At 46.0% G+C, this 22,817-nt stretch overlaps 1 protein-coding gene across 1 annotated transcript in view; it reads right to left on the bottom strand.

The window, feature by feature from the left end:
* Positions 1-22,817, bottom strand: part of POLN (DNA polymerase nu) — a 560,717-nt gene that overhangs the window by 38,228 nt on the left and 499,672 nt on the right. The window lies entirely within an intron of this gene.

Below are 22,817 nucleotides of genomic sequence, written 5' to 3'. Positions count from 1 at the left end.
TATTATGCAGCCTCATCAGCAGTGTCTGTCCATATATTATGCAGCCTCATCAGCAGTGTCTGTCCATATATTATGCAGCCTCATCAGCAGTGTCTGTCCATATATTATGCAGCCTCATCAGCAGTGTCTGACCATATAGTATGCAGCCTCATCAGCAGTGTCTGACCATATAGTATGCAGCCTCATCAGCAGTGTCTGACCATATAGTATGCAGCCTCATCAGCAGTGTCTGACCATAGAGTATGCAGCCTCATCAGCAGTGTCTGACCATAGAGTATGCAGCCTTCAGCAGTGTCTGACCATATAGTATGCAGCCTCATCAGCAGTGAGTGAACTATCCGAATCGGTTTTTAAAAAAAGCCGGGAAGCAGCGCCGTGAGCAGAAGGGGCGGGCCGGCCGAGGAGAAGGAAGGACAAGCTGTCATAAGAGAAGAAGGGGACGGGCCGGGCCGAGGAGAAGGGAGAACGAGCGAGCGGAGTGATCGGAAGTCCCGCCTCCTCTGCCGAGACGTGTGACGTCTGTCATAGGCGGGACTTCCAATGACTGCGCTCGCTCGTTCTCCCTTCTCCTCCGCCCGGCCCGCCCCCTTCTTCTCTTATGACAGCTTGTCCTTCCTTCTCCTCGGCCGGCCCGCCCCCTTCTGCTCTAATGACAGCTCGTCGTTCCTTCTCCTCGGCCCGACCCGCCCCTTCTGCTCTCGGCGCTGCTTCCTGGACATTTTTTTTTTCATATCGGCGTATAACACGCACTGCTGCTTTTTCCTCCATTTTTAGGAGGAAAAAGTGCGTGTTATACACTGATAAATATGGTATATATATATATATATATATATATATACACACACACAGGTCCATAAATATTGGAACATCGACACAATTCTAATTCTTTTTGGCTCTATAATGGATTTCAAATGAAACAAACAAGATGTGCTTTAACTGCAGACTTTCAGCTTCAATTTGAGGGTATTTACATCCAAATCAGGTGAAAGGTGTAGAAATTACAACAGTTTGCATTTGTGCCTCCCACTTTTTAAGGGACCAAAGACAATTGACTGCTCAGCTGTTCCATGGCCAGGTGTGTATTATTCCCTCATTATCCCATTTACAAGCGGCAGATAAAAGGTCCAGAGTTCATTACAAGTGTGCTATTTACATTTGGAATCTGTTGCTGTCAACTCTCAATATGAGATCCAAAGAGCTGTCACTATCAGTGAAGCAAGCCATCATTAGGCTCCATGTACACGGGACGTTAGAAAAAACGTCCTGCAAAGCCATTTCTGACGCCGGGAAAAAGCAGCTGTTAAACGTGCTTTCAGTAGCTTTTTCCATTTGCGTTATTGCACGTTTGGCCACGTTACTTTTAGCAGCGTTTTTCTGCCTCCATTCAAAATCAATGGTTCCCTATGGGAGTCTATTGATTTGAATGGAAGTCGCACCGCAAGTCGGATCCGACTTGCGGCGCGACCTGCACTGTGAGAATCTTGAGGGGGAACTCCACTCCAAAAATGGGGAAAAAAACTGCGTGGGGGTCCCCCCCAGGTTCCAAACCAGGCCCTTCGGGTCCGGTAAGGAATTTGAGGGTAGCCCCACGCCGAAAAAACGGCATGGGGTCCCCCCCAAAATCCATACCAGACCCTTATCCGAGCATGCAGCCCAGCAGGCCAGGAAAGGGGAGGGGACGAGCGAGTGGCCCCACCCCCCCTTGACCACACCAGGCCACATGCCCTCAACATGGGGGGGTGTTGGTGCTTTGTGGCAGGGGGAGCTCTGCACCCCCCACCTCAAAGCACCTTGCCCCTATGTTGATGAGGACAAGGGCCTTATCCCCACAACCCTGGCCGGTGGTTGTGGGGGTCTGCGGGCAGGGGCTCATCGGAATCTGGAAGCCCCCTTTAACAAGGGGGCCCCCCAGATCCCGGACCCCCTCCCTATGTGAATGGGTATGGGGTACACTGTACCCCTACTCATTCACCACATAAAAGGCAGTGTATGGAAATTACGACAGGAGACGTTTTGGAAAGTTTATTAAAAATCTTCATCCGGCTCTTCTTGTCTTCTCCTCTCCGGGGGTCTTCTGCTCTTTTGCTGTCCGCTCCTCTCCGGGGACTTCTGCTCTTTTGCTGTCCGCCCTTCTGCTGTCCTCTCTTCTTTTCTTCTCCTCTCCGGTCTTCTGCTCTTTTGCTGTCGGCTCTTCTTCTTCCTCCGGTCCTCCTCCGACGACGTCTCCAGTGATTATGCCGGTCTCCGGTCTCTGCAGCTTATTATATAGCCATTAGGGGCGTGGCCCTGATGACGTCATCGGGAGGCCCCGCCCCTCATGCCACAGATGACGTCATCTGTGACATGAGGGGGCGGGGCCTCCCGATGACGTCATCAGGGGCCACGCCCCTAATGACTATATAATAAGCTGCAGAGACCGGAGACCGGCATAATCACTGGAGACCCTCAAATTCCATACCGGACCCGAAGGGCCTGGTTTGGAACCTGGGGGGGGCCCCCACGCATTTTTTTTCCCATTTTTGGCGTGGAGTTCCCCCTCAAGATTCTCACAGTGCAGGTCGCGCCGCAAGTCGTATCCGACTTGCGGTGCGACTTCCATTCAAATCAATAGGCTCCCATAGGGAACCATTGATTTTGAATGGAAGAAAAAACAAACGTGTAACGTGGCTGAACGTAGGTTCATCACGTTCAGTCACGTTTAGTCACGTTCGGCCGCGTTTCTGCGTTTGAAATGCCGGGAAACACACGTTCGAACGAAAATAATTGCGTTCTAAAAAAAGTCCCTGAACGCAACTGCCTGCAAATGACTGTAAACGACCATGTGTACATGGACAGATAAGATAACATGGAGCTGCGTTCAGGGGCTTCTAAAAAAAAACGCCCAACTGCTCCTAAACGGCCATTTCCAGCGTCCCGTGTACATGGAGCCTTAGGCTGAAAAAAAAACAAAATAAACCCATCAGAGAGATAGCAAAAACATTAGGTGTGGCCAAATCAGCTGTTTAGAACATCCTTAAAAAGAAAGAACGCACCGGGGAGCTCAGCAACACCAAAAGACCCGGAAGACCACGGAAAACAACTGTGGTGAATGACCGAAGAATTCTTTCCCTGGTGAAGAAAACACCCTTCACAACAGTTGGCCAGATCGCGAACACTCTCCAGGAGGTAGGTGTATGTGTGTCAAAGTCAACAATCAAGAGAAGACTTCACCAGAGTGAATACAGAGGGTTCACCACAAGATGTAAACCATTGGTGAGCCTCAAAAACAGGAAGACCAGATTAGAGTTTGCAAATAACATCTAAAAAAAGCCTTCACAGTTCTGGAACAACATCTTATCGACAGATGAGACCAAGATCAACTTGTATCAGAGTGATGGGAAGAGAAGAGTATGGAGAAGGAAAGGAACTGCTCATGATCCAAATAATAACACCTGATCAGTGAAGAATGGTGGTGGTAGTGTCATGGTGTGGGCATGTATGGCTGCCAATATAACTGGTTCTCTTGTATTTATTGATGATGTGACTGCTGGCAAAAGCAGCAGGATGAATTCTGAAGTGTTTTGGGCAATATTATCTCTCATATTCAGCCAAATGCTTTAGAACTCATTGGACGGTGCTTCACGGTGCAGATAGACAATGACCCGAAGCATACTGCGAAAGAAACCAAAAGAGTTTTTTAAGGGAAAGAAGTGGAATGTTATGCAATGGCCAAGTCAATCACCTGACCTGAATCCGATTGAGCATGCATTTCACTTTCTGAAGACAAAACTGAAGGGAAAATGCCCCAAGAACAAGCAGGAACTAAAGGCAGTTGCAGTAGAGGCATGGCAGAGCATCACCAGGGATGAAACCCAGCGTCTGGTGATGTCTATGCGTTCCAGACTTCAGGCTGTAATTGACTGTAAAGGATTTGCAACCAAGTATTAAAAAGTGAAAGTTTGATTTATGATTGTTAATCTGTCCCATTACTTTTGGTCCCTTAAAAAGTGGGAGGCACATATACAAACTGTTGTAATTCCTACAACGTTCACCTGATTTGGGTGTAAATACCCTCAAATTAAAGCTGGAATTCTGCAGTTATATCACATCTTGTTTGTTTTATTTCAAATCCATTGCGGTGGTGTATAGAGCCAAAAATATTACAATTGTGTAGATGTCCCAATATTTATGGACCTGACTGTATATATACACACCACACACACACATATTTTTATAGATCTATATATATATATATTTTTTTTTAACAAAAAAGGCTCTTTCATTATATTGTCTTGCAAAAAGTGAACTTTTTATATGTGATTATTAGATAAACAAATGTTTGAAACATTTTTCCTGTTTAAAATTACACTAAAATAATGATTGTGGTAGCATTGCAAAGTTACTTACAAATGAAAAAAAAGAGGGTTTTTTTTTTTCTTTTTTCAATTTTGTGATTTTTTTATGAACAAAACAAAAAACAATGAAAAAAAGTTTAGATGATAATGTTAATAAAACATAAATTGAAAAAAGTAAGGTTATTAAGTAAAAGTAACCCCTTATTGAACCTTAGTTTACACTAATCAGAGACAAAGTTAAAAATAAAATATAATTTATTTATTTTTTTTTACTTGTCAGGTTGCTTTAACTGACATTATTTGCAGATAACATGTCATCCCTTTGATCTGCATATACAATCAGGTAGATACAAAAAAGTGTTACTCTTTCTCTGTCTGAACAGTGTTGATAAACACTGAGTCAGACAGTTCATTTTATGTATCTACAAAATTGTTTCTCAACCTTTTTTCAGTCAAGGCACCCTTTAACCACTTAAGCCCCGGAAGATTTTACCCCCTTCCTGACCAGGGGGTATTTTGCGATTCGGCCCTGCGTGACTTTAACGGACAATTGCGCAGTCGTGCGACGCTGTACCTAAACAAATTTGACGTCCTTTTTTTCCCACAAACAGAGCTTTCTTTTGGTGTATTTTATCCCCTGTGCGATTTTTTGATCACGCGCTATAAACAAAAAAAGAGCGTCAATTTTGCAAAAATAACAATATTTTTCACATTTTTTTTATATGAAATTCCCCCAAAAAAAAAAAGTAAAAATCAAAATTTTTTAACATTTTCGGCCAATTTGTTTTATGCTACATATGTTTGGTAAAAAAAATCGCAAAAAGCGTATTTTGATTGGTTTGCGCAAAAGTTATTGCGTTTACTAACAAAGGGAAAGATTTTTGTCATTTTTGTTGGTTTTTTTTTAACGCGTAATGGCGGCGATCTGCGATTTTTTTTGCGGTACTGCGACATTGTGGCAGACAGATCGGACCCTTGACTGACATTTTTGACACTTTTGGGGTTACCAGTGACATTTCTACAGTAATCAGTGCAATATATATGCACTGTTACTGTAAAAATACATTGGCAGTGAAGTGGTTAACTTTATTTGAGAGGGAGGGGCTGTGTGTGTCCCTAGGGGCGTGATTCTAACTGTGATTGGCTGTCTATTGAGCTGTAGTTACACTGATCAACGGTCCTACATAGTAGAACCGTATGATCGGTGTCTCTACACAGGGGAGAATGACAGGCAGCTTGTTTACACAAGCTGCCTGACTTTTTCCCTCTCCCCGGCCGATCGCAGAGTGAGCGGCGGACATCGGGTCCCCAATAGTTTAGGATAGTGTTCCCAAAATGCAGTGTTAGCAAGATCAGCCCCGACACCTGCCAGCACTTGCGTTTAGCCCCTCCGCCCAGCCCAGATGGCTCTGAGGAAGAGGGTTCTCCCTCGAAACGTGTTAGCCCTATGGACTACTTCAAGTTCACCTGTCATTACTAAGGATATGGTCCTGCGGTCTCTGGACAGCCGAAGGAACTCTTTTGGTTTTTGCTTTTACATAGCCTACTCTTGTGAGTATAATGCATGATCTGATTTTAACAATTTTCCAATAAATATTTTATGGTATTGCACAAGGTCGGTGCGCCCTTCTCTTGTTTTTTGCTTTCAGTTTGTGTGGATACCCATTATCCTGAGAGGGCAGCAAAACTTCAGATGTCAACGATATAGCCATTGCCTTTCTGGCCTATATGCAACATTTGAGCGCAGGAGACATTTACTTGTCATTTGTGCAATACAATTCGTCAGGAAGAAGCGGATATTTCCTAAAATTCCAGGAAGAGATCATCACAGCCCTTCCGTATCCAGAAGGTTCTCTGGCCCAAATTCACAATCCAGATGCAGTGAGACGGCTGCATGAAAATGAATTTTCCGGATGTCCTCGCTTTTTTTGTCCCTCTTATCCTGGCCAACCTGGTCTCTGCATCGGGGACTGTTTCCATCGCTACCACACACTAGTGGAGTATTAGTATAGGGTACAGCACCTCACAGTCTTGGGCATACTTTCACATAGGGTCTCGAAAGATGTTAGATAGCTATCGCATTTTGATAGACCCTAGCCTGGAACGTAACATTTTTTTTTTACAGTTACAAAAAAAGTATAAAAAAAGTTACCATAAAAAAGCCAAACATAGTTGTCGTTTTATTGAGTTCATTTTCTGTTATTACTGTTCTACTGTACTTATACTGCAATACTGTAATGTTTTATGGTTACTGTTTTTCATTGTTAACCATAGTTTGCTTTGCATATACCGCCATTCTACAGTTTTACTGTACTGTGTACTATCATAATGTAATTTTTTATTGTTAACCATTGCTTGCTTTGCAGGTACGCCCATCAGCTGCAGTACTGATTTGTTTATCCCGACAGCAACAGCGTTTTCTTTCAGCATATACGTAAATCAATAATTGCAGTGCTGTAGGAGGTGATTTCCCCACCACAGTTAAAAAAAAAGGGCATATATGGCGAAGCATAGGGGATGGGGTGGGCACAGAGGGCGAATCTCCCCTATGCTTTGCCATATATTTTTTAACACTTTTCTTGGCGAAGATTTCTTCATCCACATCGATCAATGTGAATGTAGGAATCTGTTAAGTTCTCTTTTTTTGTTCAGCCCACAGGCTGCATGAAAAAAAAAAAGAGTCTTACAATATATGCCCAACAAGAACCAGCAAAGTACTGGTACGTCGCTGGAATTTGAGTGGTCATACCGGGATGATTCCTGCAGGTTTAGGCATCATCTTGGTATCGTTTTTTTACAGCCAGTGGTCGGCTTTCATTTAAAAGCAAACCTAGCCGCTGGACCGCTTTTACAAGCAGTGGGAGGGGACACCCCCTCCCTCTTCCGCCGCCTTCCACGGTTTTCTCTGGACTGCAGCCGGTGGTTCCGTCAGCTGACCATAGAGCTGATCGGAGACCAGAACAGCTCCAATCATCTCTATGGCCTAAGATACCAGAAGCTATGAGCATTTCATGACTTTGGTTTATCCGGATATAAACAGCGCCATTGCAAAATTGTGAAAGCATTCTATCACACTGATCTCAGTGTGGTCAGATGCTTTAAGGGCAGAGGAGACATCTAGAGTTTAATAGACTCCAATTTTTTCAAAAAGGAGTACCTATCACTACTTATTGCTATCATAGGGGATATTTTCATTCCCTGTAATAACAATAAAAATTATTATTAGGTTATACTGCCCCCTAGAGGAGAAGGACATTAGGCCGAAAAAAAGTCTGGCAAGTCTATGGGCAGTCCCAGGGGGTATACTCCCTCTCTCTGCTATAGGTACTCACTTTTGTTACAAGCAGTGTCAGAAGAATTACAACTCCACAGAGGGGCGAGTGCTGTGTCTGTCAATGAACATCAGAGAAATGGATTTTACAGTAAGGCAAAAATCCCATTTTCTCTATCGTTCATTGACGGACACAGCTCCTGATCTTCTTAACCATGGGGACATCCCAAAGCAGTGTTAAACATGAGGGGTGGGAACAGCAAAAAAGAAATTCCAAGGCTAACTATAGCCAACCAGGTAAACAGGAGCTTAACCAAAACAACTGGAGCTCACCTGAAAAGAACAATACACCCTCAAAGAGGACCAGGTCCTCTAAACAGCAGCCTGCAAAAACCTTGCGGCCAAAGGAACTTTGTGAAAGTGTGCACCGACGACCAGGTGACCGCCTTGCAAACCTGCGTCACTGACGCCTGATGATGGAAGGCCCAGGAGGCACTGAGTGCCCAAGAGAATGCACTTTGACAGGGAAAGGAGAAACCTGACCATTGATGGAATAGACCTGAACCACGTTCTGTCTGATACATATGGTCGCAGAGGAAGCGGACAACCCTTTCCGAGACCCATCTGTGAGCACAAATAGTGAGTCTGACTTCCTAAAAGACTCTGCCAGGTACACCCTAATTGCCTGGACCACATCCAAGGCATGCAAAGCAATTTCCTTTGGATGTTTTGGCCCCGGACACAAGGAAGGCAACACAATGTCTTCATTCAAATGAAAATCAGAGACAACCTGAGGAAGGAACGACAGACAGAGGCAAAGAACCACCTTATCACTGTGAACCAAGAAAGGTGAATGACAGGATAACCCTGCCAATTCCGACACCCTGTGCGCAGAGGTAAAAGTCACCAAAAAGGCCAGCTTCTGGGACAGCGTAAGCAGGGGAATCTCCCGAAGATTCTCAAAAGGAGGCTTGGCTTGCCGGTGGAATGGATGGACATCTGAAGCCTCAGCTCCGCATCATACCCAGCTATTGGCGGCCTTAAACTGACTGAACCCTCGGGTAACACTAACCTACCGCGACCTGGGAATCCCCATCAACTCCAGGGACTATGTCGAGGAGCAGGAAACTCCCCAAAAGCCAGCAAAAGCTCACCAGCTTCTTCCCGCTGACAGACACGAGTCACGGCCAAGATGGCACTGGTGGACTTCCTGGTCAAACGACATGACTCCTCTCTCCTCAAGCTGACTTCATCCTGTCTCCTCAGCAGCGCTTCTCATCCTCTTCAGCGGTGGATAGTGGGTCCTCTCCCCCTGCCTCTCCATTGACATCCAGCCCTGCCAAATCCAAACCTAGACGTGATGACAGTGACCCCAGCCTACCTAGGGACTACTCCATCAATCCACAAGCCCCTGACATTCAGCACTCTTCAGCAATTGACTCTTTCCCTGCCTCAGACCAGCCACTTTCTGAGATCACCATGAAGAATATGCCCATCTCCCTAAAGCAATCTCTCTATGCAGACCTTTCTGCCTCGGTCACTTCTCTAACCCATGTAATGCAGGCACAGGACCAGCGCCTGCAACATATTGAAACCAAAATTACTAATCTCATTGCAGCTCATAATGAGCTGATCAATGTGTTCACAGAACACGAAGATGAATTATTATCGATCAAACTCAAACTAGCAGAGCTAGAGGACCGGTCACGCCGGAACAATATTAAATTCTGCAACATTCCAGAATCCATCCAACAAAATTACCTGGTCCAGTACCTGCAGTCCTTAATGAAAGCAGTCTTACCTGATCTTACTGACTGAGACCAAGAAATAGATCGTTTACATAGACTCCCGAAACCCCCCCCCCCCCAATCTCCCCAAATCAAAACCCAGGGATGTACTAGCACATATTCACTTTTTTACCACAAAAGAAAAAGAGTTGACTGCGACAAAATGCACGCAAAACCTTTCCGACCCATTCTATGTAATCAAACTGTATGCAGATCTATCAAAAATGACAATGGATACCAGGCAGCAATTAGCCACCATAACGGAGGCACTACAAAATCACCATATCCCCTATAAATGGGGATTCCCTGTCAAATTGCTGATCACATACCAAAGCAAAACCTATATCGTTCGATCGCTGGGGGGAAGCCTCAGACTCTTAGGAGACTGGCGTCTTATACCACCAGAAACCACGGGCCCCACTGACTCCTCATCATCTCAGATGGACACTAGCTGGCCCTGTCAAGAAGGCTGACAAGCATAGTGTACCCGCTATCATCCACACCGCTACCTTGCTGGGTAGCAGCGGTCTCTTCCTTAAAAATATTCTTTGACTCCATCTAACTGTCTGTGGCTTCTGTTGTTAAGAATTTTTTTTTTATTTCTCACTATTTTTCCCCCTGCATTGTTAAAAGCAGTAGTTACTGCACATCAAGCCCATTTTTCAAGGGCTCCTCTTTTCTAACTCTCTTTTTTTTCCTCCTTGTGTGACCATATCAGTTTGGAATTACTGACACTCACCAAGCCCAATTCATTTTGATCTTTATCCTGACTAACTGGACTACATCTAGACCATACTGAGCATCTAACCCTGCGACACATCTTTACATAGAGTTCGCTACCATCAACCCTGGTGTAAGACCCTAACCCCTACCAAACAGATCAAAAGATCTAAACACTTTCTATCTGCAAGATAGGACAAACCACCTACACTCTGGCAAAAACGTATGGCCCAAATACAAAACCAGCTACCTTTTACAAAAGTCTTCTCAAAAAAAATCAACAAAATCAAGAAGGGAAGCCTCATTCTAGGAGGAGAAACACATTACCAGTCCCTGCGCAGATCCTGGAGATTAATTCTCAAGCTGGGGAACCTTGTAGTTTGGCCAGTGGTGAAACACATGAGTAAAAGCGTGTTTTCTGCCTCATTCTAGGAGGAGACTTTAACATTGTAGCGGACCCAGTACTGGACTCTTCTTCACACACGCAGCAACCACGGGCCGCTCTGAATCCTCTACTCCGCAGAGCAGACCTCTTTAATGTGTGGAGATGCCAAAACGGCGCAGAAAAAGACTTCACCTATTTCTCTCCATCTCAAATGTCATACTCAGGCACAGAAACAGGCAGATTGATGAGATCATGCTCCAGATTGACAATCTGGAAAAACAAAACAAAACCCTTCCCTCTTCCAAACTATCTGGCGAAATGCTAGAAATGAGACAAAGACTCAGATCACTCCTCCTATACAAAGTTGAAAAAAAACCTAAAAATACACTAAAGCCAACTACTACACACTAGGCATTAAGGCAGGCACACTACTGGCCCACAGAGTTAAAGTGCAACGCATGAAAACAAAATTCTCTCCCTCCTACACCCCACCTCGAAATGACTAATAACTGATCCTCAAGACATTGTGAATGCCTTCAGTACTTACTACTCATCACTATTCAACCTAAAAAATGACTCCTCAACCTTTCAGCCATCAGAACCTCATATCAGTGAATTTCTACAATCCATACCCTTAACAAATATCACGCCCTCTCAATTAGAGTGTTTGTCTCAGCCTTTTTCCGCTGAGGAAATTCAAATCGCCATAAACAAAGTACCCCTAAACAAAGCTTGAGGTGAAGATGGGTTCAAAACGAATTTTACAAACAGCTTAACGATATCATTGCTCCCAGACTAATGACCCTCTTCAATGCTGCAGGATCCTCTGGCTCCCTACCCACAGATATGCTAAGATCTATTCTTGTGACAATCCCTAAACCTGACAAAGCCCCCTCCTCCACCACAAACTACAGACCCATATCTCTACTAAACACGGACATTAAAATCCCGGCCAAAGTATTTGCCAATAGATTACTACCTATCCTCCCCTCTTATCCACCCTGACCAAGTTGGATTGATCCCAGGTTGACAGGCCCCTGACACCACAAGGAGAATGCTGAACCTTATCCAACACACTACACAAACACGGACGCCTTCTCTGCTACTATCTCTAGATGCAGAGAAGGCATTTAATAGAGTCCACTGGGGCTTCCTAAAAAAGCAGTCCTGGACAAATTTGGAATCACTGGATGGCTACAAAATGTGATAGTCTCCCTATACTCCAACCCTACAGCTAGAGTATTGACAGGAGGAACCCTGTCCTCTCCATTCACCATATCTAACGGCACTCGGCAGGGAAGCCCTCTCTCACAGCTCATCTTTTTACTGATGGAACCTCTCGCAACCAAGATTAGAACTGATCCAAATATCTCAGGGATCTTCTGCAACAAATCAGAACATAGGATAAGCCTATTTGCAGATGACGTGATCCTGATGATGACCCACCCCCTACTGTCCCTACAGGTGATACGTAACATCATAGATTAATTTAGCAAGGTATCCTTTTACAAGCTCAACATATCTAAATCAGTCATAATGCCCCTCTGTCTCTCTGCAAACCTAGAATTGAAACTTAAACAATCCACCCCATACAAATGGGTGACTAACTCCATCCCCTACCTAAGCATACAATTGGCACCCACCCAAAAACACATTTTTGCACTTCACTACCAATCCTTCCTCCAACAACTTTCTCTTCTCCTGAGCTCACTTCGCTCCACTGGACTCTCTAGACTGAGTAGAATCGCAACTCTCAAAATGTTTATACTACCAAAACTCCTTTACATGTTTCGTACAATAATTATATCCCTTTCCCAATCCTTTCTCTCTTCCGTCCAAAGATACTTCTCGAAATGTATATGGGAAAAAGGCTAGCCGAGATGTGCTAATTATATATTAACTAGACAACCCAGAAAAGAGGGAGCTGGGTTACCTCACATACATAGTTACTACCACGCTTCCATCTTAGACCAGCTCTACTACTGATGGTACCCTACCCCCAACAAAATATGGACACAAATGGAAACTTCACTTCCACAAAACAAACATGCTATAGATAACCTTCTCCTCACAGCATCAGGTTGCTCCATCCCTCAACAAGATACCTTCCCATCCATTATAACATCCCTAACGACATGGAAGAAATATCTCTCCAATCAAAAACTAAACCACCCTACTCCCTAAATACCCATACCATTCAGAGCCCTAACAAAACTTCTCCCAGACTTTAAAGTCTCTCTCTGGACAGACCGGGGAATTACAAACATCCATGACCTCTTTCAACACTCCGAGATAATACCCTTGGAGAACCTGCGCAGAGCGGTCGATATACCCATAACAGAAACATTCACATACATGAGAATTTCTCACTTACTCCACACCTCCAAAATTAACCCCACAGCCTTACTGCTGGAACTAGTGTTCCAATTATATACAAAACCCTAGTATCCCAAAAAGGTAATCTGGCTATTCTACTCCTTACTTAATTATTACTGTCTCTACTCACAAATACCCTCTCTGACTAAATGGACCGAGGAATTAAACATTGGCATAGCCCCTACTATGTGGCAACAAGTCTTTAAAATCACCTCCACAGCTTGACACTGCTCCAACCACTGGGAGACATACCAAAAAACCCTACATAGGTGGTACCTAACTCCCTACCAACTATCTAAAATATTCCCTGGTAGACCATCCTGTTGCTGGAGAAATTGTGGGAGGCTCTATAGCACATGCATTATGGTTCTGCAAATCCCTCTCATCCTACTGGAGACAAATCCTTTCATTGATATCTGACATCTCCAAAATTCCTACCCCCCCAACCCTGTCCCTAGCCCTATGCATATTGGCTTGAAAAACTTCCCTCTTAACTCCAGAATTGTCGTGACACATCTCCTGTTAGAGGCCAAAACTAATATTACCAGACTGTGGAAAATCTCGAACACCCCCTCCATTGCTAGCACAATCGCTGACCTTAACCAACAATGCGAAATGGAAAGGATAATTGCTAGAAGAAATATGCAAACATGCAAATTCCAGTCACACTGGGATACATATCTGAAACACCCGAAATGTGAATTGTATATGGGTAGACATAATGGTCTAGATGGTTACGGTTTAACTGCTTATTAATATTTTTGCTATTGTTGTTTAATATTATGGTTATTGAACCCCACACTTGGAGATCTGGTGATTCCATTCCCTCTCCCCTTGCCCCTTCCACTACCCCCCCCTTCTTCCTTTACCCTGCCCCAATCCCCCTCCCTTCTGCCTATTATCCTATTTTGAAAACTTGAAAATAGACACATGACTTAAATTAGGCGGCACCTCTGTAAGTAGCAATCTAATGCTGTATCATTTCTTGTATTAATTACTAATAAAGACCTATTTGAAAGTTAAAAGGAGGCTTCTGGAAGACGGAGAGCACCAAATTGAGGTCCCAAGGCAGCAACAGATATCGCACTGGAGGGGTCAAGTGCCTAACTCCCTGAAGAAAAGTACGTATCAGGTATGTGGCCAAGGACCGTTGAAATAAGGCCACTTAGGCCGACACCTGACCCGTGATAGTACTTAAGGCCAGGTTTTTCTCAACCGCCTGTTGAAGGAAGGTCAAGATCCGAGCAACTGAAAAAAAGCAAGGATGAAGCCCAAGAGACTCACACCACGCAATGTACATCTTTCACTTATGATGGTAGATCTTCCTAGAAGTAGATTTCCTAACTTTTAACAGCGTTGGAATCACTGACTCAGACAAAACCTCTATCCATCAGCACCTGGCGTTCAACGGCCAAACCGTCAAAGCCAGCGACTGTAAAGAGGATGGAAGATTGGTCCTTGGGACAGCAGATCCTCCCTGAGAGGAAGCTTCCAAGGAACGTCAGCGACCAAACACACCAGATCGGTGTGCCAAGTCCAGCGAGGCCAGTCCGGGCCACTAAGATGACTGGAATCCCTTCTGCCTCAATCCAACATATAAGTCTCGGCAGAAGCATGAAAGAAGGGAAGGCATAAATCAGACGATACTGACCCCACGGGGCCACCAGAGCACCTGTGGTGTCCGCTAGAGGATCCAGTGACTGAGCCACAAACCTCTGCACCTTTCTCTTGAGCCAAGACACCAACAGATCCACCTTCGGGATGCCCCACCGGAGACACAACTGATGAAACCCCTCCGGATGAAGGGACCACTCCCCTTGGTCCAACACCTGCCGACTGAGGTAATCCGCCGGTGAGTTTTCCACCCCTGAAATGTGTACGGCGGAGAGGGCTGGAATGAACCATTCTGCCCAACTGAGAATGCCGGCTACCTCCAGAGCCACCAGGACACTTCACGTGCCCCCCTGGTGATTGACATAAGCCAGAGCCATGGCATTGTCTGATTGAATACGCACTGGACATCCCTGAAGACGATACATCCAATGTTCCAGGCACAATGTAATCGCTCGGAGTTCTAAGTCATTGATCAGTAGTCTGGACTCTTCCAGTGTCCAGTTCCTCAGAGCAGAATTTTTACAGAGGACGCCTCCCCAACCAGCAGCCATGGCGACCACTGTCCAATGCAAGGGGAGGAAGGATTTTCCCCGCCGAAGCGCCAGATCTGATTGTCCAGAAACTGCGGATTCTTGTCCCATTTGGCCAGAATCTCCCTTGCAGGGACCTCGTATGTAACTGTGCAAATGGAACCGCCTCGAAGGTAGACATAATCAGGCCCAGCACCCGCATGCATGTCCGGAGGGATGACCATCTGCTGGACAGCAGATGAATTGCAGCCTGCGGTTTCTGGAGTTTGTCCAGAGGAAGGAGCACCCTGGCTAAGGACGAGTCTAGAGTCAGACCCAGATAGTCCAGCTTTGTGCACGGAAGCAGAGCAGACTTCTGAAAATTCAGAATCCAGCCAAACTCCCTCAAAGTTCGTATGGTGATTTCCAGGTTTTCCACCAGAGCAGTAGGAGACTCCGCTTGCAAAAGGAGGTAGTTCAAGTAGCCCAGTACCGCGATCCACCATTGGTGTAATAATGCTAGCACCGGGGCCAACACTTTCATGAAGATCGGAGGCGAGACCAAAAGGTAACTCCACAAACTGATAATGCTCCTCTCCCACGGCAAAGTGGAGTTAGCGCTGGTGATCGACACATATTGGAATGTGAAGGTAAGCATCCTTGATGCCGATGAAGGCAAGAAAATCCCCCTGATGCAGGGAAGCCACCACCATGCGAATGGACTCCATTCTGAACTTCTGCACCCGCACAAAGCAGTTCAGCGCCTTAAGGTCCAGAATTGGAAGCACCTTACCTTCCTTCCCGGGAACTGTAAACAGGTTTGAGAAAAAAAATCCTAAAAACTTTCCGAAGTCGAAACCGGGTCAATCACCCTTTAAAGTAAAAGGTCTCTAAAAAGAGCCTGTAAGTGGACTGGGTGACAGTCGCACATTGGAAGGAAGAACCTTACCGGAGGGTAAGATCTTGTAGCCGAATCGTATGACTCATGGACCCACTTGTCTTGTAGCAGGGAAGTCCACGGATCCAGGAACCAGCTGTCATGTACCTGGTAGAAGAGCCTGATACGATGAGGAAGGCCTCTCTTACACCTCTGACTCGGTGGCCCCTGATAGAGCAGACAGGTAGCACAGGAGTGCAGAGTGGCACGAGTGCCTATTGGTCTTGATAGTAGCTTACCCGGAAGAACTGTCAGGATCAAGCAGGGGAAGACCGTCGGTGGACAGCAGCGGAGCAGGAGTGCCATATGGACACCACTAAGCTGGAGACAGGAGCAGGCAGAGTCCATCAGCAGGTTGCAGCGGAGCAGGAATGCCGGATGGGCACCAGTGGAAAGTGGGCAGAGACTAGCAGCAGGCAGTCCAGCAGGGTAGTAGGCAGGAACAGAGTCAGGCAAACTGGGTCATACACTGGCAGATGGATCAGGTTCAGATGTACAGGCAGAAGTGTGGTCAAAGACAAACTGGTGTCAATGCAGGCAGAGTTCAAGAGAAGTCAAGGCAAGCCGGGTAGATAACAGTAATCAGATTCAGGTTTACAGGTAGCAGGTATACACAGGAATGCTGTAGACAAGAGAGCACTGAAGCACAGCACAGGCTCAGTTTAAATAGCCCCTTGATGACAATACAAGCAACAGGTGCACGCACTTGAGCAATGGGCTTAGCCTATGCACAGGAAGCTGTCTAGAAGAACAATTCTGTCTATAGGAATGTCCTTCCTGACACCAGAGAAGACGTCCCCCCACCCTAGATATGGGTAAGGAGGCACCTTCCTGCTGCAGGGGCCTTGTCCACGGGTCTGGAGAAACCCGCTCTTGACTTGCCAGACCACGATCGCTGGGATCCTCCAGAGGAGGCCCAGAAGGGCTTTGATCCCTTGTAAGTAGAGATGATCGAACACCCGGATGTCCGGGTTCGGCGGGTCCGGCCGAACTTGAAAAAAAAGTCCAGGCTTGTGACGTAACCCGAACTTTACCCCGATCCTGAACCCCATTGAAGTCAATGGTGACCCGAACTTTTGTGCACTAAAATGGCTCTAAAACAAACATGGAAAGGGCTAGAGGGCTGCAAATGGCAGCAAAATCTTAAGAGCAAGGCAAGTGATCTGCAAACAAATGTGGATAGGGAAATAACTTAAAATACATAAAAATAAAAAATAATAATCTTGAATGATGTAGAAGGAATGGACCAGTCCTGTGGGAGCCATGCCTGGTTCATTTTAATGAACGCGAGCTTGTCCACATTGGCTCTGGACAGGCGGCTGCGCGTGTCTGTGATAACGCCCCCAGCCGTGCTAAATACCCGTTCAGATAATACACTGGCTGCAGGGCAGACCAGCACCTCCAAGGCGTAAAGGGCAAGCTCAGGCCATGTGCCCAACTTGGAGACCCAGAAGTTGAAGGGGGCAGACCCGTCATTCAGTACGTCTAGGCGTGTGCACACATACTGCTCCACATTGTTAGTGAAATGCTGCCTCCTGCTAAGACGTTCCATATCAGCTGGTGGTGCTGCTGCTTGTTGTGGCGTGCTGACAAAGCATTTACACATTTCGGCCATGCTAACCCTGCCTTCTGAGGTGCTGGCAGTGCCCTGACTGCGTTGGCGACCTCTTCCTCCTCCTCCTCTGCCTTGGCCTTGTGCTTCCACTGTGCCACCAGCAGCGCGTCTACCAGCGTGCGCTTGTACTCGCGCATCTTCTGATCACGCTCCAGTGAGGGAATTAAGGACGGTACGTTGTCCTTGTAACGGGGATCCAGCAGCGTGGCCACCCAGTAATAAGCACAAGTTACAATGTGGGAAACTCGGCGGTCGTTGCGGAAACACTGCAGCATGTAATTGTTCATGTGTGCCAGGCTAGCCAGAGGCAACGAAAAGCTGTCCTCTGTGGGAGGTGTATCCTCTGTGTCCTCTGTATCCCTCCAGCCACGCACCAGTGATGGCCATGAGCTGGCCTGGATGCCACCCGGCTGTGAACATGGTTCCATCTCCTCCTCCTCATCCTCGTCATCCTCCAGAACTGTGCCCCTCCTGGACAATTGTGTACCTGGCATTTGTGGGTGCAGGAACCCACCCTCTGAGCCACTTGTGAATGACTGCCCTGAAAGCCTTGGAAATGATACCTCTTCCTCCTCCTCCTCCTGTGCCACATCCTCTTCCATCATCACCCGAAGCGTTTTTTCAAGAAGGCATAGAAGTGGGATAGTTAAGCTGAGAACGGCGTCATCGGCACTGGCCATGTTGGTGGAGTACTTGAAACAGCGCAACAAGGCACACAGGTCTCGCATGGTGGCCCAGTTATTGGTTGTGAAGTGGTGCTGTTCCACAGAGCGACTCACGCGTGCGTGCTGCAGCTGAAACTCCACTATGGCCTGCTGCTGCTCGCACAGTCTGGCCAGCATGTGCATGGTGGAGTTCCACCTTGTGGGCACGTCACATATGAGGTGGTGAGCGGGAAGGCCGAAGTTACGCTGCAGCGCTGACAGGCAAGCAGCAGCAGGGTGAGAACGCCAAAAGTGCGCACAGGCAGCCCGCGCTTTCTGCAGCAGCTCTGACATATCGGGGTAATTTCTAAGGAACCTCTGCACAACAAAATTCAGCACATGCGCCAGGCAAGGGATGTGTGTCAAACCGGCTAGGCCCAGAGCTGCTACGAGATTTTGCCCGTTATCGCACACCACCAGACCGGGCTTGAGGCTCACTGGCAGCAACCACTCATCGGTCTGCTGTTGAAAGCCCCTCCACAACTCCTGCGCGATGTGTGTTTTTTCCCCCAAACAGGCAAGTTTTAAAACTGCCTGCTGTCGTTTACCCCTGGCTGTGCTGAAGTTGGTGGTGAAGGTGTTACGCTGACCGGATGAGGAGGCGGTAGATGATGAGGAAGCGGAGTAGGAGGAGTTAGGAACAGGAGGCAAACTGAAGCGCCCTGCAATCCTCGGTGGTGGAAGGACATGCGCCAAACTGCTATCCGCCTCAGGCCCAGCCGCCACTGCATTTACCCAGTGTGCTGTTAGGGAGAAATAATGTCCCTGACAGTGCTTACTGGTCCACGTATCCGTAGTTAGGTGGACCTTGCCACAGATGGCATTGCGCAGTGCACACCTGATTTTGTCATTCACTTGGTTGTGCAGGGAAGGGATGGCTTGCCTGGAAAAGTAGTGGCGGCTGGGCACGACGTACTGTGGGACAGCCCCCGCCATAAGGCTTTTAAAACTCTGCATCTCCACCAGACGGAATGACAGCATTTCAAAGGCCAGGAATTTTGAAATGCTGGCATTCAGGGCCAGGGATCACGGGTGGGTAGGGGGGTACTTCCTCTTCCGCTCCAGTGTTTGGGAGATAGAAAGCTGAACGCTTCCACGGGACATTGTGGAGATGGTTGTTGGTGACCCAGGTGGTGGTGTTGCTAGCAGATCCTCTGTTTGCGGGGTGGCAGGTGCCACTGTCACTACAGAGGTGGATGAAGAGGCCGAGATTGCAGCAGAAGAGGAAGCAGTAGGTGCCAGAGACCTTTCTTGGTTTTTGAGGTGTCTACGGCACCGCAGCTCGTGCTTTGCACTTAGTTGCCTGGCCATGCAGGTTGTGCTCAGGTTGAGGTTTATGCCTCGCTTCAGGCTCTGTTTGCACAGTGTGCAAACCACTCGTGTCCTGTCATCATCACATTGTCTGAAGAACTGCCACGCTAGGGAACTCCTTTGAGCAGGCTTTGGTGTGCTCGGTCCCTTGATACGTTGGGCAGTAGCAGGCGCAGTGTCTAGGGCACGGCCGATCAGCTTTTGCACCCTGCTCCCTCTTCTGCTGTGCTGGTGGCTCTGTGCGACCACCGCCTCTTCCTTCAAACTACTCAGGTCACCTGCATGACGTTCATTCCATGTGGGGTCGAGGACCTCATTGTGCTCCACATCATCTTCCACCCAGTCTTCACCCCTGCCCTCCTTGTCAGTCTCCACAATTCGGAATTCCGCAGCAGTTGGCACCTGTGTTTCGTCATCATCCGAGATGTGCTGCGATGGTCCTCCCATGTACTCATCTTGAGACATAAGCGGTTGGGCATTGGTGCACTCAATCTCTTCCACTTCTGGGGCAGGGCTAGGTGGATGGCCCTGGGAAACCATGCTAACAGAGTCATCAAAAAGAAGAAGAGACTGCTGCATGACTTGGGGCTCAGACTGCTTGGCTGATTTGCAAGGGGGTGAGGTGAAAGATTGATGGACATGGGCTGCAGGTGCCAACTCTGACCTTTCAGCAGAAGACTGGGTGGGAGACAATGTGAAGGAACTGGAGGCACTGTCAGCAACCCAATCTACTATCGCCTGTACTTGTTCTGGCCTCAACATTTGTAGAGGCTTATTAGGCCCTGCCAAATACTGCTGCAGGTTCTGTCGCCTACTCGCAGCTGAGAAAGGTAATTCACTTGTGCGTGTAGCTGGCACAGATCGACCACGTCCTCTCCTTGCAACAGGAGCTCCACCAGAAGCACCACGACCCAGGCCACGTCCCTTATTTGACCTTCTCCTCATATTTATCTAATTTTGGATCTTCCCCTAAATGGGTGTTTATTGATAAGCGGAATACAACAACAGTATGCAAAGGGTGTATCTCACTGTAACATATGCAGACTAGGCTGCAATTTATTTTTTTTCCCCCTAAATGGGTTTTAATTGCAAAGCGGAATACAACTACAGTATCCAATGGTTGTATCTCACTGTAACATATGCAGACTAGGCAGCAAATTATTTTTTTTCCCCTAAATGGGTTTTTATTGCAAAGCGGAATACATCAACAGTATCCAATGGGTGTATCTCACTGTAACATATGCAGACTAGGCTGCAAGTAATTTTTTTCTCCTAAATGGGTTTTTATTGATAAGCGGAATACAACAATATACAAAGGGTGTATCTCACTGTAACATATGCAGACTGGGCTGCAATTAAATTTTTTCCCCCTAAATGGGTTTTTATTGATAAGCGGAATACAACAACAGTATGCAAAGAGTGTATCTCACTGTAACATATGCAGACTAGGCCACAATTTATTTTTTTCCCCCAAATGGGTTTTTATTGCAAAACGGAATACAACAACAGTATCCAATGGGTGTATCTCACTGTAACATATACAGACTAGGCTGCAATTTATTTTTTTCCCCTAAATGGGTTTTTATTGCAAAGCGGAATACAACAACAGTATCCAATGGGTGTATCTCACTGTAACATGTGCAGACTAGGCTGCAATTACATTTTTTCCCCCTAAATGGGTTTTTATTGATAAGCGGAATACAACAGTATGCAAAGAGTGTATCTCACTGTAACATATGCAGACTAGGCTGCAATTACATTTTTTCCCCCTAAATGGGTTTTTATTGATAAGCGGAATACAACAACAGTATCCAATGGGTGTATCTCACTGTAACATATGCAGACTAGGCTGCAATTACATATTTTCCCCCTAAATGGGTTTTTATTGATAAGCGGAACACAACAGCAGTATGCAAAGGGTGTATCTCACTGTAACATATGCAGACTAGGCTGCAATTAATTTTTTTCCCCCAAATGGGTTTTTATTGATAAGCAGAATACAACAGTATGCAAAGGGTGTATCTCACTGTAACATATGCAGACTAGGCTGCAAGTAAATTTTTTTCCCCTAAATGGGTTTTTATTGATAAGCGGCATACAACAACAGTATGCAAAGGGTGTATCTCACTGGAACATATGCAGACTAGGCTGCAATTAAATTTTTTTCCCCTAAATGGGTTTTTATTGATAAGCGGAATAAAACAGTATGCAAAGGGTGTATCTCACTGTAACATATGCAGGCTAGGCTGCAATTTAATTTTTTTTCCCTAAATGGGTTTTTATTGCAAAGCGGAATATAACAACAGTATCCAATGGGTGTATCTCACTGTAACATATGCAGACTAAGGTGCAATTTATCTTTTTTCCCCTACATGGATTTTTATTGCAAAGCGGAATACAACAACAGTATCCAATGGGTGTATCTCACTGTAATGCATGAATGAAAAACTGAAAAATAATTGTCCCCTTAATTGGTGCTTTTTGAAAGCAGATTTGAACCGCAATGTCTAAACGCTGTAAGTCACAGTAAAATATGAAGGAAAAAAGTTTTTTTTTCTTTTTAAATCCAGATTAAGCAGACACATATGCACTGAGCTTGCATTACATGGCCGCTACATGATGCACGCCTAACAGGTTGGATACTGTTGTTGTTCTATTCCGCTATTGAATAAAAAAAAAACTCATTTGAATGAAAAACTGAAAAATATTTTTTTTTCCCTAAAAACTGAAAAATAATTATTTTCCCCTTACATTGGTGCTTTTTGAAGAGCAGATTAGAAAAGCATTGTCTAAACACTGTCAAAGTAAAATGTGAAGGAAAAAAGTTTTTTTCTTTTTTAAATCCAGATTAAGCAGACACATATGCACTGAGCTTGCATTACATGCCTGCTGCACGCCGCACGCCGCACACCTAACAGACTGATAAAAGTTTTTTTTTCTCCCTCCTCCTCACTGGGCTCAGGTCAGGGCAAAAAGATTGTGCACTGCACCCCACACAATAAAATCAATGTCAATTCTTTGCCTGAAAGCAATCTCCAGCATGCCCCTACAATAATCTCCTATCTCTCTGTAACATATGCAGACTAGGCCACAATTTATTTTTTTCCCCCAAATGGGTTTTTATTGCAAAACGGAATACAACAACAGTATCCAATGGGTGTATCTCACTGTAACATGTGCAGACTAGGCTGCAATTACATTTTTTTCCCCTAAATGGGTTTTTATTGATAAGCGGAATACAACAGTATGCAAAG

This window comes from Pelophylax lessonae (assembly GCF_965119305.1).
Source record: "Pelophylax lessonae genome assembly, chromosome: 1".
NCBI classification, from domain to species: Eukaryota; Metazoa; Chordata; class Amphibia; order Anura; family Ranidae; genus Pelophylax; species Pelophylax lessonae.
Note: the sequence above shows the minus strand (reverse complement) of the source record. Positions and strands in the feature narration are given on the sequence as shown.